General features: G+C 47.2%; 1 long non-coding RNA gene across 1 annotated transcript; it reads left to right on the top strand.

The window, feature by feature from the left end:
• Nucleotides 1-18: 18 nt before the first annotated feature.
• Nucleotides 19-19,380, top strand: LOC132690410 (uncharacterized). The gene is made up of 2 exons (XR_009615391.2): nt 19-194; nt 19,203-19,380. It is a non-coding gene; the product is annotated as an uncharacterized LOC132690410 (long non-coding RNA).
• Nucleotides 19,381-19,514: the final 134 nt, after the last annotated feature.

Genomic DNA, 19,514 nt, shown 5'->3' with positions numbered 1-19,514 from the left:
GCTGGGATATTGGCCTTCAAAGGTGGGAGGTCTAGGGGGTGATTGTGAGGTCACTGTTAGGCTGGCCTGGGGGGTCAGGGTGGGGTGCAGCACTGGCTTCCACACACGGCCATTGCCTCTCCGCAGGCACTGTCCCTTATCTGGACTCTGCCACAGCCTCTCCTCCTCCACTGCCATGAAGATCTTAAACAAAGGTCAGTTCACATACCTCCCTTTCTCACAAAACTTCAATGGCTCCCTGTAGCCTACAAAAAAAATCTATATTCCTTAGTTTGGTATCCAGGCTTTCCACAATGTACTCTAATTAGAATGAAGATTTTTTATAGCCTCAGTTACTTTATGTTCATTGAACAGATAGCTATCAGATGCGTACTAGGTGCCAGGCACGGTGCTGGGGATACAGTACAAACTGACATAGCCAGACCTCCTAAAACATATGGGCCAGTGGGAAAGACAAAGCAGCAAATAATTGTTCTATGAGTCCATAAGGGCAAATAAAAATGAGGGCTCTGAAGGAAAGAAATACAATGCTGTGAAAGAACTAGATTTGGATGGGTTGTGGGAGGGTCGCGACTGACTCAAGCATGGAGCTAAAGGGTAAATAGGTCTCAGTGGGGCTCTGGACCAGAGGGATGAGCATGTACAAAGGCCCTGTGGCAGGATGGAAGCACAGCAGACTTGAAGTATAACAGAAGCCCAAAGGCTAGAGTACCAGGTAGTGAGAAATGATGCTGGAGAGGTGGGCTAAGGCCAGACCAGACAGGACCTTAGAAGTCACAGGTTTGCTCAGACTCACAAGGAAGAGGAAAACAATAAAGCGATTCAAAAAGAGGGGAGGGACTGACACAATCAAGCGTCCTTTTTTGTGTTACTAAACTTTTGTTGAAGGAAACTGTGTATAAAGAAATGTACCAGGGGCATCTGGGTGGCTCAGTCGGTTAAGCATCTGATTCTGAGTTCAGCTCAGGTCATGATCTCACGGTTTGTAAGTTTGAGCCCCGCATCAGGCTCTGCACTGACAGTGTGGAGCTTGCTTGGGATTCTCTCTCTTCCCCTGTCTCTCTGCCCCCTCCCTCCCTTGCTTACTCTCTCTCTCTCTCAAAATAAATAAATAAACTTAAAAAAGAACATTAAAAAAAGAAATCTAATTAAAAGAGAAAGAAGGAAGAAAGAAAGAAAGAAAGAAAGAAAGAAAGAAAGAAAAAGAAAAAAAGAAAGAAAGAAAGAAAAGAAATGTGCCAGAATCACAAATGAAGACATCTGTATAACAATTTCCCCAGAATTCCTCCTTACAGCTCCTGCTGGTCAGGGTCTCCCTCTGAGGGTAAACACTATTCTAACTTCTAATTTCATAGGTTTGTTTTGTCTGTTAGAGTTTTATATCAATGGAATCATATTACATACAGTTTTTCATATCTGGCTTCATTCATTTTACAAATATATTTGCAGGATTTTAGCAATGAATTTTATTAGTCTTTGTGTATGTGGAAATGTCTTTATTTTACTTTCATTTTTGGAGAAACATTTGCTGGATAATAGAATTCTTGGTTAACAGTTTTCCCCCCAGGATTTTGTATATGCCATTTCACTGCCTTTTGCTTTCCACTGTTTTATATGGGAAATCATCTGGTAATCACATCATTGCTCCCCTGCACATATGAGTCTTTTTATTATTATTATTATTATTATTATTATTTTGCTGATTTTTTTTCTCTCTGTTTTTGTCTTAAAATTTTTTTTTAATGTTTCTTTACTTTTGAAAGAGAAACAGAGTGTGAACAGGGGAGGGGCAGAGAGAGAGGGAAACACAGTATCTGAAGCGGGGTCCAGGCTCTGAGCTGTCAGCACAGAGCCCTACACAGGGCTCAATGTGGGGCTCAAACTCACAAATTGTGAGATCATGACCTGAGTTGAAGTCCAACACGTTAACCAACTGAGCCACCCAGGAGCCCCTGTTTTTGTCTTTTAAATGTTTGCTATTATGTGTCTGGGTGTGGATCTCTTTGTATTTATCCTCCTTGAAGCTTCTTGAACTTTTGGGATAATGTATTTAATGTTTTTCATCAGATTCTGGAATATCTTGGCCATATTTTCCATAATGTTTTTCTGTTCCTTTCTCTTTCTATGTCTGGGAGTCTCATCACGCATCTGCTGACATGCTTAATGTTGTACCACTGCGCTCCAAAGTTTTGTTCATTTTTCTTCCATCATTTTTTCCCCCTGATCCTTAGATTGGATAATTTCTATCAATCTATCTCCAAGTTTGCTAATTCTTTCCTTGGCCATATATAATCTTTCGTTGAGTCTTTATAGTGTATTTTCATTTCAATTGTACTTTCAACCCCAGAATTTTCCTTTTTAAATAAATAACTTTTGGGGTAGATTCCCATGGTTCATCGCTTACATACAACACCCAATGCTCATCCCAACAATGCCCTCCTCAATGCCCATCACCCATTTTCCCCTCTCCCCCAAAAAACCAACCCAAAAACCAAGAGCACACTTTATACACTGTATGTTAACCAATTTGATAATAAATTATATTAAAAAAATAAATAAGTAAATGTTGAAAACAAAAAAATAAACAAAAAAACACACTTGTATAAATCGCACAGATAAAATTAGCATTTCTACAAAATTAAAGTAACTGTTATTTTGTTAGAAAAAATAAAATAAAAAATAAAAAATATACTTAGCTGTCTTCAGTTGGTTCATTTAAAAATTATAAGAGTCTCTTGATATAATATTCCTTTGTTGCAAAATTCTTCTATTAAATTTCACTTATCTTTTAAAAAATAATCTCTGTCTCCTTATTTAGAATTTATGTTGATTCATTGTTGTCATACTTTCATTTAAAATTTTAAACATGATTTGTTTTAATTCTTTGCCATATTTGTAGTAGCTATTTGAGGCCTTTGCTAAATTCAACATCTGCAAACACTCAGAGACAGTGTTTATTGACAGATGTTTTCCTGCGTATGTGTCACACTTTCCTGTTTCTTTGTATATCTTGTAATTTTTTACTGAAAACTGGACATTAAGAAAAATTGTAGCAACTTTGGATTCTGATTCCTGCCAAGTTTATTGTTGCTTTTTTTCCCATTTATTTATCTGTTTAATAACTTAGCTAGGCTCTGTGAATCAGACAATCCCTGTCTGGGAATCTGGGAATCCTGTCTTCCTGATGGTGTGAAGTCCCTGAAGTTTCTGATTAAATTTTTTGTATTTTTGTTTTTATATTTAAGCCTAGCTTCCTGATTGCTTCTGTGTCTGCATATCTGCATATCCGACTGGACAGAGATTGTGCTCAAATACCTCCAGCCAGTAAGCAATCTGTCCTCTGTTGAGGAATCTGTGTGTGGACAGGGGGGCTGTGTCAGCTCTCTTAGGACTGCATTATTATTTATTTTATTTATTTATTATTTATTTTATTTATTATTATTATTTATTTTTGCACAGTTTATTATTGAAGAGCTCCTGTGGGTCAGGATTCTGGGTGTACCTTGGTTGGGTCCTCTGACTCAGGCTAAAATCAGGTGTGAGCCAGGTTACGGTGGACCATCTGAAGGACTAACTGGGGGAGGCTCTACCTCCAAGTTTCTGATCTGGTTCTTGGCAGGACTGGGTTCCTTGCAGCTCATTGACCTGAGTTCTTCCTTTGCTGGCCATTGGCAGCAAAGACCTTCAGTCTCTTGTGACATGTGACTCTCCATAGGGAAGCTCACAACATGGCAGCTCATTTCATCAGGGCAGCAAGGGAGAAGAACCAGAGAGAGAATGAGAGCAAGGCGGAAGTCATTTTTTTTAAAACCTAGCCTCGGAAGTGACACCCATCACTTCTGCTGAGTTCTGTTTATTAGAAGCAGGTCACTATGTGCTGGCCTCACCCAAAGGGAGGATTACATAGGGTACTAATCCGAGGAGGTGAGGATCACAGGGAGCCATTTTAGAAGCAGCTGATAACAGGAACCCACTCAAAACTCAGGCCATTTTCATGTGTTTTCTGTCGTTTACTTTCCGCTGGACTCTTTCTCATCTTTGCACACACGCACAACCTAGGGGTTAGCCTGGAGTGTGTGGCTGGCTTGGGCCTTCTGTGGTTTGCACACTGCGTGCACGCAGCTTTAGCCAGGAGTATGTTTGCCCCAAGCACAACTGGCAGCCTCGGTCTGGTGGAGCTGGTGGCTCTTGTGCTTTTCTGCCTTGGAGATTTTCCCTGAAGCCTACAAGGCTGCCAAGGGTGGGTGCCGCTTGCTGCCCCCAATCCAGTGATTCCCTTTTAGCCAAAGCAGAGAAACTGCCCCACACTGGTGGGACCTCTGTGCTTGTAGCTGGGAGGAGGGGCCGGGAGCAGCTTTGGGCAGGAATGCCACAGATGTTCACGGTTATTGCCCAACTTTCTGGTTTGCAAGCACAGATACTGCTCCAATTGTGGTATGATGTCCGGAGTGCTACGTGGTTGTTTTGATCAATTTTGTCCAGCTTTGTAATTGCTTTTAGGGGAGAGGATTTGCTATGTCCCTCCTCAGCCGTAGGTGGAAGTCCCCTGTCAATACACCTTTTATATAATACATTTTGTAAGACCCCCTTTACTGTGTTAACATAAAATTCATATATAATTTAGCCTATTTGCATACACATACTAGTCCTCCAAACTAATATAAGGGAGAAATTTTTTAAAATGTATACAGTCTTCCTTTGGGTCTATGTCAATATTTTATTTTTTAAAGTTTATTTATTTATTTTGGGAGACAGAGAGTGGGAGCAGAAGAGGGGCAGAAAGAGAGGGGCAGAAAGAGATGGCTGTGCTATCAGCTCAGAGCCCAAAACAGGGCTCGAACTCACAAACTGTGAGATCATGACCTGAGCTGAAACCAGGAGTCAGATGCTCAACCAACTAAGCCACCCAGGTGCGCCACATCTCAATATTTTAATACTTGGTCACAAGTAAAATAGAAGGAAATCCTCCAAGTTTTTCAAATGCCTCTCAGGGAATGTTGCAACCTCTCTAATGAAATAATGAAAAAATCGATTGTAATCAATCAAGGGTAGTTGGGTGGAGGCCGTGTACAGTCACATGGTCTGTCCCCATTGAGCAGGGGCTATGTGTGCAGGGTGGGAGGCAATGATTAATAGGCATTGATACAGTGAGTAGGTAAGTGAATGAGTGAGAGAGTGAATGGACAGGACAACACATGCGGGCCTCTTCACCCCAGGTTTCTCATCCCCAAATCTGCAGTAGAAATCAGTGTCCACATGTTTCTAGAAGACCTGTTCTGGGGTGGAAATTGGGTTGCCAGAACTCTATGTTTGTGAACATGAGTATTAGCATTCTCTTTCGGCTACAGCCATCTTAAAAGAGACCAGAGGTTAGGAGACCCAGGACCCAGAGGATCATCTCATGGGACAGGAGATAATTCAAATCAAGGAGCATTTATGGGTGTGTTTCTGGTGCCAAGCACTGTCCTGGGCAGTGAGGGAGGGGGGGGTGTAGAAATCTGGGGTACCTGGGTGGCTCAGTCAGTTGAGCATCTTGACTTCAGCTCAGGTCATGATCTCATAGTTTGTGAGTTTGAGCCCCACATCAGGCTTGCCACTGTCCATGCAGAGTCTGCTTCAGATCCTCTGTCCCACTCTCTCTCTGCCCCTTCCCTGCTCATGCTCTTTCTCTCTCAAAAATAAATATACATTAAAAAAATTAAGTATAGTCAGTTCCTGCTCTCATGGAGCTTATTGTTTCCTAGGGGAGACACCTGCAAAGCCTTGTGAGCATGGTTTTGTCTCCCACTCTCCCCTCCACTGTTCCCCCTTGTAGTTTGGGTGAACAAACACCACTCCAATTTGAGGGACGGGATCAGGTTGGTGTAAGCCAATCAATACCCTGAGTTCCCCAGGCTAGAGTGATTGATGCAAGAAGGGCCCAATCAGTATAGAATTGGGAGCTTCATTAGGAATGTGAAGAAGACTCCTCTGTGAATGGTGGGGTGTATGGATGTGAAGCCTGGAATGGTGGTGGTCATTTTGGTCTTGTGAGGGAGGGAAGCTAGAGTGAAGATAAAACACCATTCAAAGAGTCAAGAGTCTCACTGAACAACTGAGCCAGTGTCTGAGATTTTCAGACTTAAATTATTTTTTATGTTTATTTATTTTTTAGAGAGAAAGAGACAGAGTGCAAATGGGCAAGGGGCAGAGAGAGGAGACAGCAGGCTCCAGGCTCTGAGCTGTCAGCACAGAGCCTGACGCGGGGCTTGAACTCATGCACCATGAGATCATGACCTGAGCTGAAGTTGGAAGCTTAACTGACTGAGCCACCTGGGCACCCCCAGACTTAAAAAAGTTATTTATTTACTTATTTACTGAGTCTGTGTGTGTGTGTGTGTGTGTGTGTGTGTGTGTGAGTGGGGGAGGGCAGAGAAGGTGAGAGAATCCCAAGCAGGCTCCACACTCAGTGCAGAGCCCAACTCGGGGCTCAATCTCATGACCTGAGCCGATATCAAGAGTCTGATGCTTAACCGACTGAGGCACTCAGGCACCCCTGAACTTTTCAGACTTTTAATGAGCTGGAGTTGTGTTTCCTCTTACTTGCAATAAAAATCTTTCAGGTGATACAAATAGCTAATACAGGGGAGATGGTAACATGTAATAGTGATGGAGGGCATGGTGAAGTCTCCTGGCCGTGGGGGGAGTGGGGTGGGGAGGCCATCAGAGAAGACTCCACCGAGAAAGAAGTCAAGCTGGGTCTTGAAGGAATCAGAGGCTTCGACAATAGGAGAATTACATTCTCTTTGGAGGTAACAGCACCTACCAAGGTATGAAGGTGTACAGGGAGGAGGCATGGGGACAGGGAGGCATGGGGACAGGGAACAGAGCCAGAGAATGAAGGTGGTGAAATGTTTTGCTGCTTTAGAAAGCTCATTCAGTCATTCAACAAGCAGCTCTTGAATGCTTCCAACCAGCCAGGTACCTCTGAGTGATGTGAGCAGAAATGGGGGTGGGTGGGGAGGAGAGTGGGCACGCTGAGCCAGAGAGACCCGGGAAGACACCATGCATACGTATAGGCAGCATCGAATAGACCACGGCTGCTGATAAGCTGGGATCCCAAGTCCAGAGTAGGGCCTGGAATTCTGTTGCAAGAAAGAAATGAAGCCTTGCGGACAGTGTTTTCCCTACCCCCATCACCAAGTGGTACCTATTGAAATGAATTGCAAGTTGAGGAAGCCTCCAGTGTCAAGAAAAGTGTGAACATACCTCCAACCTCTCTGGCTTAGGCTGGGGGTGGGGATATATGGGGATGAAATCAGCGGATTTTTCCACCTGGTGCTGCACGGTTTATGTAGTGATGGGCTGTCTTTTTTACTTTGCCCTCCTTTCTGGCATTTTAATACCCAGTATCATTGCAATACTCAAGGGCCATTTAAAAAATATATATAATCTTATTAGCAAGAACTGCTTTACTGTGGCTGGCCCAACCAAGTTCCAGAGCACAGCCATAGGTCCCCAGTCTCAGCAGGGTGTCCGAGGAGGGTGGCTCTGATTCTCAGAACACCACATCTGCCCTAGTTTTCCAGGACATTCCAAGCAAATGTCTCAATTAGGCTGCAGGATGGATGTACTGTGGAGTGGGCTGTGATTTACATATTCACGGCCCTGCAGTCTCCTTGGTCCTGAAAGTGTCCTTCCTTTGCTCAGCAGGGCCCCAAGGAGGCTGCCAGGGCCTTCCAGGGGCCAGGCCTCAGGGCTGGATGGCTCTGAGGGTGAGGTAAAACACAGAGCAGCATGGAGCTAGGAAGACTTGGCTGGTCAGGGAGCCAGAGGCCCAGGTACGAGGCCCAAGCAGTTCTCCTTCTTTTGGCTCTGTGACCTTGGGTTTGCTGTTTGACCTCTTTCGTCTTACAGTGAATAGGACTCAATGAAGAGTTGCAAAGTAGTGCCAGTGATATTTGGCCCACAGATGTATTTTATTCAGCCTGCTAAGTGTTTTAGAAGTCAGGCCATGTCATAAAAAAATTCAGATTTCTGATCTGTTTAATAAATGAAGGATGTGGTATGACAAGGTAAGCATCTTCCCCCTTGAGATGGGGACACATCCACACTGGTCACCCTCTGTCACGTGCAGAGCCAAACGTCCTACAGTGCACAAGACAGCCCCTGAAGGATTATCCAACCCCAACGGTCACTAGTGCTAATGTTGGGGAATCTTGGTCTACTGGGCAACACAGCCATGTGAACAAATGGTTACAATTAAATGTAATAAGGCTGTAATAGAAATGGGGCCAGAATTAGTTGGAGGCCCAGAGGTGAGAGGGAATAACTGAATCAGAGAGGAGCAGGGGACATCCCTGTTTGGAGCAACAACGTTGCTATCTTGTTCATGCCTCACATAAGCTCCCTGTATTCAGTTGACTCACCCGGGATACAAGTGCTGCTGTACTGATAGTTCAGGCTCCATCTGCCCTGGCAACTTCATTCATACTCCTGGATCCAGCCATCCCTGAAGTCTCATACTCTCTGGTTATGTGGCACCTATAGGTTTTTGTTTTTTGTTCCCTACACTTATTTGAGTTGAGTTACTTTTGACATAAACACCACAGCTACATCTGCATACTCACAGATCTTATGCAGACTTCCCCTTTCACACTTACACATCTGAGGTCACCCCCACCCCCAACTGACAGTCACCTTCTTTTCTCCTTCCTGTGGCTGGCAGCTCTGTCCCCCTCTGGTTGCAGAAAGGGCAGCTGCATCTCCGCAGCATCCAAATATCCAAGCATCAAGTGCATGATTGAAGTGCTCCATCAGCTTGGACTGGGGGAGCCGTGAGCTGATGTGGTTCGTGGAACAGCTGCCCGCCCGCGCAGGGCTGGCAGTTAATTAAAAGCCCCATGCACTTAGTGATTAACTAATCACAGCATGATGGCAGTCGGTGATGGTGCGGCGAATTCTCTGCTGGAGTCAGCTGAGAAGCTCCGAATGTCTGCCTTTGGGCGGCGGTGGCAGCAGGAGGCCTGGGTGGCCCCAGTGTGGCCATCCCAAGCAGGTTGCAGAGCAGATCCCCAGCTGTCTCTCCTGCTTGAAGCTTCTAGGAGAAACAGTTGAAAGGGGACGCGGGTGGGAGGGTGAAGATGGGGAAACCACTGTGGGGGGGGGGGATGGGGGGCCTGGGTGTCGGGTGGGGCTGGAAGGAAGGGAGGGGAGGCTCTCAGGAATGGGAGCCACTTGGTGGGGGCTTGATGGGACCTTGGGTAGGCAGGGAGGGGGCCAGACACAGGGACCGGGCAGGGGCCTGGTATACCTCAGTGGCAAGGGGGAGGATGGAAGCCCCCTTCATTTCAGGGCAGCATGGTGCCTGGTTAGGTGCATGGTAGAGCCAGACTGCTGTTAAGTCATGGCTCTGCCGCTTTAAGGCCCATGTGACCGTGGACATGAATTTCAATCTCCCTGCCCCAGTGTCCTTCCCTGTAAAATCTGGGATTAATAACCATACCTACCCGCTCCCTCCCCCCCACTCCTACCAGCCAGGATTCATCCATGTGAAGTTTCCCTAACACAATTAGCACATGAAAAATATTAACACTATTAATACTAAATTATTAACTTACAAAGAAGAGGGCTGTTTCCTCTGGGAAAGATACAAGGGCCGATACCCTGAGAAGTGAGTCTGGCTCCACTGTGGCAGGAACTCCCTCTCCCCCACTGCCCCTAGAAGAAGCTTGGGGAGGCCTTAGGGCCGGGAGGCTGGGGGAGGCATGGAAAGACAGGCGAAACTGCACTGCAATTGCACTCTGTGTAAGTGGAGCTCTGAAGAACAGCTCCATGCGTCTCCCTGAAGAGCCCCGAGCTGGCACCCCAGGAGCTGCCACTTTACTCTCTCTGTCGTGCTCCTGGGTCCAGCCCTGGCTCTTGATTCTGACCCTGCCCATTAGGGTGACCCTATGGTACTGCAAGTACCAGGGACTTCGCCCTCTTTAATGTTGTCTCCGGGTGCCCAGTTACCCCACAGGAGCATCTCCCACATCCTCACTTGGTTTTCATGTCCCCCGCAGTCTGTTCCAGATCCTCTCTCCTTACGTCCATGCTGCCCAAGGTCCCCACAGCTGCTTTCTCTACCGTCCTCCTCCTTCCCCTCTGATTCCAGAGTACAGCCTGCAGGGTGACACCTTCCACCTGCATCTGTCTCTGGTGGTGGTTTTCAAGCAGCCCCGGGGGTGGCTCGGTAAAGTTCCATCTCTCCAGGGTCCTGGAGGCCCTCACTGAGAAGGCGTTGCTGGAACTCACACCCAAAGGGTGGACAAGAGCAGCAAGTCTTGTGTGGCTCTGGGAAGGGTCCTACGATGGGAAGGGGCTGGGGGAGCCTGTGCAGCAGGCACAAAGTGGAGGAGGCTGGAGTGAGCTGACATGAGTAACATGCCCAGCAGCAGGGCAGCGAGGGCTCATAGGTGGTGTCATTTCTCCATGGTGCAAGGTGGGAGACCTCACCTGCCTCAGGCCTGCTGTGCTGCCACCCGGCCGGACATCATAAGGTCTGTGAAGGGGAGGCCGGGTTCCCAGAAATAGACCTGCATCCAGGACTCTATGAAAGTAATCAATCGGAAATTGCAGAAAACACAATAGGGGCTGGGGAGTGGTCTGCACAGTGAGAGACTTGCCCTGAGGTAGGGGGGCAGTTCCTGCTAGACAGAGACCCCTGGGAGTCTCCCTTTGCTGGGCCCAGCTGGGTAATCAGGCAGGCATCTCAGTTGGGAGCCCCAACAAGTGTCTCTGGCTAACCTGAATGAGGCAGGCATATAGTGGAAGGATCTGGAGTAGCTCTCGGTGTAGGAGGAAAAGGTGGAAAATAAAGTCTTGCGGAGCCCGAGATGGAGGCAGACCCCCATGCTGTCTGCCTGCTGGGGCCTTGCCATCTGTGTGTCTGAGATTCCAGGGGAAACAGAGTTGGCTGTCTGGGCCACCATTATACAGTCACCCCTCTGCCAAGAAGCCGGGTGGGACCCTTGACTAAGGACTCAGAGTGTATCCTGTGAGGAGGGATGGCTCTCCAAAGCACTATTGGGGTGCTAGTATCAGAAGAGGGGAGGATGGCTCCTGGGTGGCTCAGCTGGTTGAGCATCTGATTTTGGTTCAGGTCATGATCCATGGTTTCTGTGTTCAAGCCCCACATTGGGCTCTGTGCTGATAGCGTGGAGCCTGCTTCACATTCTCTGACTCCCTCTCTCTCTGCTCCTGTCCCACTCCCTCTCTCTCTCTCAAAAATAAACATTAAAAAAAAAGGAGAGAGGAGGGGACACTAAGTGAATAAACCCAAGGTTTTCTGAGAAAGGCATGTTATTGTTCACACCTGTGAGGGGAGGCCAGGTCGGACCCCCAGGAAGATGCCTTCCCTCCACCCCCACATCTGTAGGTCCTTCCCTAAAGGCCAGACCAAGGCTCAGAAACAGTCAGCAGGTGAGTGTCTCTTCATGTGCCCCCAAGCCCACTGCTAAGGGCCCAAGTGTCTGGAATGTTCTCCAAATTCTGAGGAATGTTTAAGGTGGGTCAACACAGTATCTCTGACTGTTGTGTGACCGTGGGCAAGCTCTCTGCCTTCTCTGACCTGTTTCCCCACTGGGAATAAGGAGCATAATGGAAGGAAAAGTGCTTTAGAGACTGTGAAGTGCTTGGAGAAGCTATTCGCGACCACTTTTATCTCTGGTCATGACTTAGGAGGAAGTTGCCTGTCGGCCTTCTAACCATCAGCACTCCCTCCAGCCTCCTCCCCTGCTTTCTCCCGGCCTCCACCCTTGGGGCTGAGACATGTGTCTGTGTTCTTGCCAAAGGGGCCACTTTGAGAGCCTTTCCCAGTGCCTGGTTCCTTCTCCCCAGCCTGGAGAGGAGATGTGCAGTCAGCAGAAGTATCTGACTGGCCGAGGAAGCCCCAGGGTGGGGACTGGGAGAGAGCCTGGGGAGGTGATGTGGGGAGAGCCGGGGAGGATGGGGGCAGGTTCTCATCCACTGTGACTGGTCCCCACAGCTGTGCTCTGAATAGACAACATTCAGGTCACATTCCCTATAGCAAAGTCTGAGGAACCCAATATCTCAGCCAGAATTGCTGGAAAAGAAATAAATATCTGGAGCTTGGAGATGATCATTGATTTCGGGGGAACTCTTGGTTTTAACAGATTGGCCACTCACCAGATAATACAAATAAGTACCTTGTCTTAGCTCTGGCCGCTATAACAAAAATACCATAGACTGGCTTTGGCTTCCATGTGTAGGGTTTAGTGTGTCTACATCTAAAGTCTGTGGGCACACCCAGCTAGCAAGGGAAGCTAGGAAATGTAAGCTTTATTCCAGTCAGCCTGTGCCCAGCTAAGATTGGGTTCTGTTCCTGGGCAGGAGGGCGGATGGATGTTGGGGGAAAGGTAGCAGCCATGGTCATAGTTAGGGAGTGTGAAAATGGACTTGGCCCCTTTGCCTACCCTATTGGCCCCATGATCCTGCCCCTGCCTAGAAATTTCTCTGAAAGGGGAGCAGAGAGTTGTAGCTGTAGCGGGGGGGGGGGGGGCCCATAATAGGAGAGGTGGGCTAGGGCTGGGTCCACTGAGGATCTTATTTGTGGGATAAGATTCTGACCAAGGAATAGCTGCCTCCAAAAGGACAGTGGTGTTCACAGAGCTGCCCAGAAGCACCTTGGGAATGACTAGGCAGGAAGAGCTGCATGGAACGAAGTCCTCAGCTGGGAGCCAGGGCCTCGGCTTTTGACTTTCCGGCTCACCAATAATCTCCTAGGTGACCTTGAGCAGGCCTGTTAACTTCTAACATCCCCCAGGCTGGGTCCCATGGTCAGTAGGATAAGGACAATGTAAAGAATTCAAGGTCAGGCAAGGGTGAGGCAAGACACATTCGACCCAGGCACAAAATTTCAGAGGACACCAAAAAACTCAGCAATTAAGATCAATACTATTTTCATGCAGATTTTTTGTTGTGGTGAAACATACCATAAAATGTTACCATTTTAACCATTCTTAAGTGTTCAGTTCAGTTGTGTTAAATACATTGGCCCTGTTGTGCCACCATCCCCACCCTCCATCTTTAGAACTTTTTTATCTTCCCCAACTGAAACCCTGTCCCCATTAAACATTCACACCATACTCCCTGCTCCCGCCACCCAGCCCCTGGCAACCTCCATTCTACTTTCTATCTCTATGACTCTGACTATTCTAAGTACTTTGTATAAAGGGAATCATACAGTATTTCTCTTTTTGTATCTGATTTATTTCATTTAGTGTGATGTTCTCCAGGTTCATGCATATGTAGCAGGTGTCAGAATTTCCTTCCTTTTTTTAAAAAATTTTTTTTAATGTTTATTTATTTCTGAGACAGAGAGAGACAGAGCATGAGTCAGGGAGGGGCAGAGAGAGAGGGAGACACAGAACCGGAAGCAGGCTCCAGGCTCTGAGCTGTCAGCACAGAGCCCGACGCGGGGCTCGAACTCACGGACCGCGAGATTGTGACCTGAGCCGAAGTCGGCCGCTTAACCGACTGAGCCACCCAGGCGCCCCAGAATTTCCTTCCTTTTTAAGGCTGACTCATATTCCATTGTGGAGATACCACATTTTGCTTATCCACTCATCCATCGACGGACACGTGGGGTGGTTGCTTTCTACCTTTTGGCTATGGTGAATAATGCTATTATGGACATGGGTGCACAGATACTGTTTAAGCCCTCACTTTCACTAGCGCAATATTTTATAGCAACTAAATCTCATGCAAGAAAGTCCATGATGAATAAACTTCCCAAATGTTAAGGAAAGACAAGATCAGGACCAGCACTGTGCTGAGCCACATGAGACTCTTGAGGCCAAAGAGAGGGGGTACATTTCTTACCTGGCACAAGCTGCTCCTTTAAATCGTGCACTGCAGGTGAGCGCCTCGCTTCCTCATGGGGAGTCCTAGCCCTGATGAGGGTGACTGGGGCCTGGCTGAGCATACTGGGCCCCAGGGAGCCTCCTCTCCCCCTGTTACCCTGGGCTGATTTAGGAACTGGAGTGATAGAGGAGCCTCTAGGTTGGAAAGCTCGCGCTGGAGCTGGGGCTTCCTCTCCCCTTGGACAGATTCATCTTAATTAGCCCCCTCAGATAACAGTTCTTTTGGAGGCCGAGGTAGCTGACTTATGAAGACACTGTCTTCCTCCCCTTGGAGTTGTTTTGCCAAGTGACAAACCAGGAGACACATGTCCCCACTAAGGGTTGGCCCACAGAGCTGGGTTTGAAGCCTTTCTAATGAGATAGGAGATGATGCTCTTGATCTGTGACCTGTTGGCCCAGCCAGGTGGGCACCTGTCGCTGTGTGCAGGAGCCTGAGTTTGGGTGCAGCACATGTGAGCCTGGGTGCAGTGGCCCCCACCAGGAGCAATAGAGGTTCCTGAGACCCAGCCCCTTAAAGATGAGAACCAATGAAATCCCCAAATGACAGCGGCTCCCCTTAGTCATTCAGGGAACATTTAGTGAGCACCTACTGTGTGCCAGCCAGTTAGTAGGTGGGAATGAGATGGGTCAGTTGTGGCCCTGACTCTAAGGAACTTATAACTAAAAAGAAGTGTTCATAAGAGTTGAGGACTACCAAGTTATTGTGTAGGAGAGTGGGCAAACGAAGGGGAGCGAGAAGCCATCTCAGCTCTCCCAGCTCTCCTCCTTGGTTGCTGAGTGTACTTGTGCTGCTCACGCAGAGTGCAGGCATAGATGAGGCGGGGAGGGGGTGCCCTGGAGGAGGCTGCGCCTCTCTGAGGCCCGCACTTGCCTGCTATCCTTAGACTGACCAGCAGATGGCAGTCATGCTACGGGAAAGTCAAGAATCGCTGGGGGCGGAGGGGGAAAGGAACAGAGACAGACAGACAGATACAAAAGCACTGGGCTTTTATAACAAAATACCATTGACTGGCTGTCTTCAACAACATATTTCTTTCTCACAATTCTGGAGGGGAGGAAGTCCAAGGTCAAGGTGCCAGCAAGGTAGGCTTCATTCTGGGTGTCTTCTCTTGGCTTGTAGGTGGCTGCTTTCTCACCATGTGCTCACATGACCTTTCCTCAGAGCATGTAGGGGAGGAGGAGAGGGGAGAGACATACAGACAGATCTTATCTTCCTGTAAAGCCACCAGTCCTCCTGGATTAGGGCCCCATCTTTATGACCTTATTTAACCTTAATTACTTCCTAAAGACCCTCTCTCCAGAAATCAAATGCAGTTACATTGGAGGTTAGGGCTTCAAAATACGAATTTTAGGGGGAAACATTTCAGCCCAGTGCAGAGAGAGGGAGAGAGAGAGAGAGAGAGAGAGAGAGAGAGAGAGAGGAGAAAAGGGGGAGAGAGAGGGAAGGAGGAAGGGAGAGACAGACAGAGAGGCAAGGGGTGGGGTGGGGTGAGGGGAGAAGGGAAGAGCCTGTAGCACTGGGTGGGGATTCCTGGTTCTGAGCCAGATTTGCCATTCACCTTATTGGACCTTGAGCAAGCCACTCTTCCCTTTGGACTGCCACATCTTCACCTCCAAAGGGGGTAGTGGTATACCCCACACCCCCATACACACTGAAGCAGCAACAAATTCACAGAAAGGGGCCTGTCAAGAGCTTCCCCCCCCCCCCCCCGCCATTTCCTCACTCAGAAACCCTATTAGATGGGCATTACCATTATCTTCATCTTTCAAATGAAGAGACCAAGGGTCAGGGAAGTTAAGTGGCTTGGCTGAGGTCATTGCTGAGACTCAAACCCGTCTTCTGACCCCATGGTTTAATCAGTCAAGTGAGCGACCTGAGAGGGGTAGAAGATACAGTATAGGTATGAAGGAAACTTGGGAACTCCTTGGCATAGCTGGGCTTGACAAATGGGGGCCTCTTCTGGAGCCTCCACAAAATCCCTGAGAATGGGCAAGTTTGGTGGAGGGCCCTTGCAGGGAACACAGGCCTCCCGGGGAATGGCCTGGAAACTGGCCCAGAAACAGGAGAAACACTCCCTGGACATGTGGTAACCAAAGAAAGGTGTCCAAGAGGTAGCTTCTGTCCCTCTGTCCTGTCTTGGTTTACTCACAGTGAAGTCCATCCAGCTCTTGGCTTCTGCTGTGTGGTATGTGCAGGGCCATATGCAGAGAGGGGAGAATCTACTCCTTTTCTCTCAGAGACACACGAGGGACGCCTAAATCTAATAAGTTAATCTAGACTCCCAGAAACAAGATTAAATTTTCAAATAAAAGCAGGCTCTGACAGCTAAGGCATAAATCTTTTATTTAAAATAGAGACTAAACCCATTGAAATGCAATCAGCGATGACAGATGCAGATAGAAACAAGCTCTGATAGAAGAGACGTGGCATAGATTTGTTCGCTTTTGGTGACATACCATAAAGGGTGACCTGAAGGACAGTCTGCCAGCGTCAGCAGATAGTGAGGCCTTTGCATCCATTCCCTTGTGGTTTGTTGGCCCAAGGTGGTGCCAGGGTAGTTGCTGAGGCAGGTGGGAGGGAGCCAGCCTCGGAGGTTGTGGTCCTATTGCCATCACCCATCTCCCCACTCAGAGGGCAGGGAAGAGGGTCAGTAGTGTTTGGACATGTTTGGAGCACCAGCAAAGCAGCTTGAAGAGGAGAGAATGGGGAGCTGTCAAGAGCAGGTGGGAGAAGGTTGAGGCAAGAGGATAAGGCAGGTAAGGACAATAGAATTTCCTGGGGCTGCCAGAACAAAGGGTGAAGCTCTGCAGACCCCAAACCAAGACAGTCTTCTGCTTCAGCTGCTATGGAGGAGCATTTCTGAGTGCCAGACACTGTGCATTTAGTTCACAATCTTATTTAATCCTCACATCAAACCCTTTTACAGGTAACTGGCTGACACTCAAAGGGGTCAAGTCCATGCCTTAATTACATAGCCAGTTAGTGACAGAGCCACGAGTCTGCCCCAAGGCATGCTGACCCCGGTCCCTTGCTCTTTCTACCTGACATGCCACAGCTCAAAGACACCCAGGGATGCCCTGGAGCCTCGCAAACATACAGACACCTCATTTGTTCTAATTCAAGCAAAGAACAGGGAATTATTTCTCTTAAATATTGCCCCTTTTGAAGCTTTTTCATGCTTGCAAACACAAAGTTGCCACCACAAATATACATCCCTTGAGGACAAAGGCGTTCCCAAATTGCTAGTCCCATGAATCTGTGTTCAGGAAAATGTTGAACAGGATGCTGAAAACAAAGCAAACCCCCATACAAGACAGTGCTTGTGTTAAATAACTTTGGGAAACTCCACCTACCTACCACAACTCCTCCTGGAGAGTCACTCCACATGTTAGAATATTAAAGAACATTATGACAAGTCCTGAAGAAAAGAAGTTTGTTTAACCCAACATTTCCCCAACTTATTTGAACATGGAAATGTTTTTGTTTCTCCTACTGGACATGAGATCACATCAACTCATCTTCCAATGAGCCAATCTCAGGAAACACTGATCTAAGAGTATCATTTCAGTTTGGCACATAGCTTCCTGCTTCTCCAGAAGGAGTATTACAGAACATGAAATTTCACCACTAAATACTTGAAACAGGTGCCCAGAGAAGCCACAATCGACATTTGTGGTTCTTAGTGTTTTTTAGGTGAAGTGTCCTTAGGTAATTTGATGAAAGTTGTGGATTTCTTTTCCTTGGTGAAGAGGAGAAGCACTCACATGTATTGTGTACACACACAGAATGTTGAACTCAGATTTAAGGATTCATAGGCCATTTTTTTCTCATGGGCCTCAAGTCACTAAACTTTAAGTCATTATCAGCTTAAGTCCTTGATGTTATTGGAAGCCAAGCACTAGGCCTTGGCTGGGGGTGAGGGTGCAAGCATGCTGGGGGTAGAGCCACTGAGAGGGTCTGGGTGAAAAGGCCAAGTAGACTCCTGGCCTGCTGACAAAGAAAGCCCTGAGAGTCACTTCAGCTTCATGTGTTCAATGCAAGGGGCACTCCACTGGGGTTTGGGATGGGGGTGGGAGGCATCAGGCAGCTTGGTGAGCAGAGACCCCTTTGCATGTCTGAAGGAGTGTTCCTTCCCAGTCCTGTGGGGAGTTTCAAGCTCAGAGCTCCTACCTCTCTTGGAGCCTCCCATAGCCTAGTATATGAGAATCCTGTTGTTGATGCTTGCCTAACATCCCTTCCCTGTCCCCATTCTCCTGGGAATAGCACCTTAGTTGTCCTTGAGGAGTCACCTCTAATGCACATTGGTGTATATTCATGGTATGGATTGAACCTCACCCCTAGATTCAGGATGGTCTCATGACCCAGACATAGATAATCAGAGGGTACCATCTTTTTGGTCACAGTGATTGGTTCAGGGATAGGCATAGGAACCAAGCCAGAACAATTACTGCCAGATGGACAAATTATGGGACTTTTACAGAGAAAGAGTAGTTCTCATGGGGCTGTTCATAAAAGAGTATGCCTGGAGCTGCTGGTGGCCACCTTGACCCATGAGGGAGATGGCCTGAAAATGGATCCTCTATTGAGGAGATCAGGTGAGAGATGGAGAGTGGGGGTGACCCAATGAGACTTTTTGTGTCTATATCTAACTATGCCCCAACTTATTCTACCCCTGGCACAGTTACATGAACCAGTACATTTCCTTTGGTGCTTAAGACCATGTGAATTGGATTTCTGTCGCTTGCAACTGAAAGGATCTTGATTTCCCTGTGTTAAAAACACATTACTAGGTCCACTGAATTATAATTTCCAGGAATATGGAGGTGATAGGTAGGTAGGTAGGTAGGTAGGTAGATCTTTCTGGGTAATCTAATGGTCTAACAGCTCTAGCTTGTGATAAGCTTACTCAGTTTTGCACCATGGAAGGATGGAAGATGCTCAGCTGGGGAATTCCAGATTACCAACATATGCATCCAGTGAAAGCCCAGTAGTCAAGATATTTTACATGGTTGGTCCTTAGTTTATTCCCACTCTCAAGCTCTCAAATGGGGCTAAGAATCATGTAATTGTGACTTCTCAGCTTTGTACAGGAGCAAGAGACTGATCTGTGTTCATCAAAACATTTCCTTATCTTCCTGTCCCCACAGGGAGACTATACTTCCCGGACCCTTTCTGGTAGGTGTGGCCATGAGCTGGGTTCTAACCAATAGAATGTGAGCAGAAGGTATATATTCCACTTCCAGACTTGGCTTATAAAAAATCTTCTTAGATATTCTTCATGATTTTTACTCTTCTAGCTTGATGCAGGTAAACATGAGGACCTTCAAAGCCATTTTGGATGTTGGAAGTGGGAAGAGCCACAAGGAGGAAGGACTATGGGTACCAGAATCGCTCTTGGAGATGAGCTTCATGACAATTAGGAGTCCCTGCTTGGGAGTACTACATAAGTGAGAAATAAATATCTGTTGTGTTAAACCACTGGAATTTTGGGGTTTATTTGTTACAGTTTTTTTTTTTTTTACCAGTGAATTTTTATGAATTTCCAGATAACTTTCCCATCTATTCATTCATCTTTTCTTTACAAAAACTCTGGGTGGCAGTCTGGGAAT

This window comes from Panthera onca, chromosome E2, assembly GCF_046562875.1.
Source record: "Panthera onca isolate mPanOnc1 chromosome E2, mPanOnc1 haplotype 2, whole genome shotgun sequence".
Classification (NCBI taxonomy): Eukaryota; Metazoa; Chordata; class Mammalia; order Carnivora; family Felidae; genus Panthera; species Panthera onca.
The sequence above is the reverse complement of the archived record's forward strand: the minus strand, read 5'-3'. Positions and strand labels throughout refer to the sequence as shown.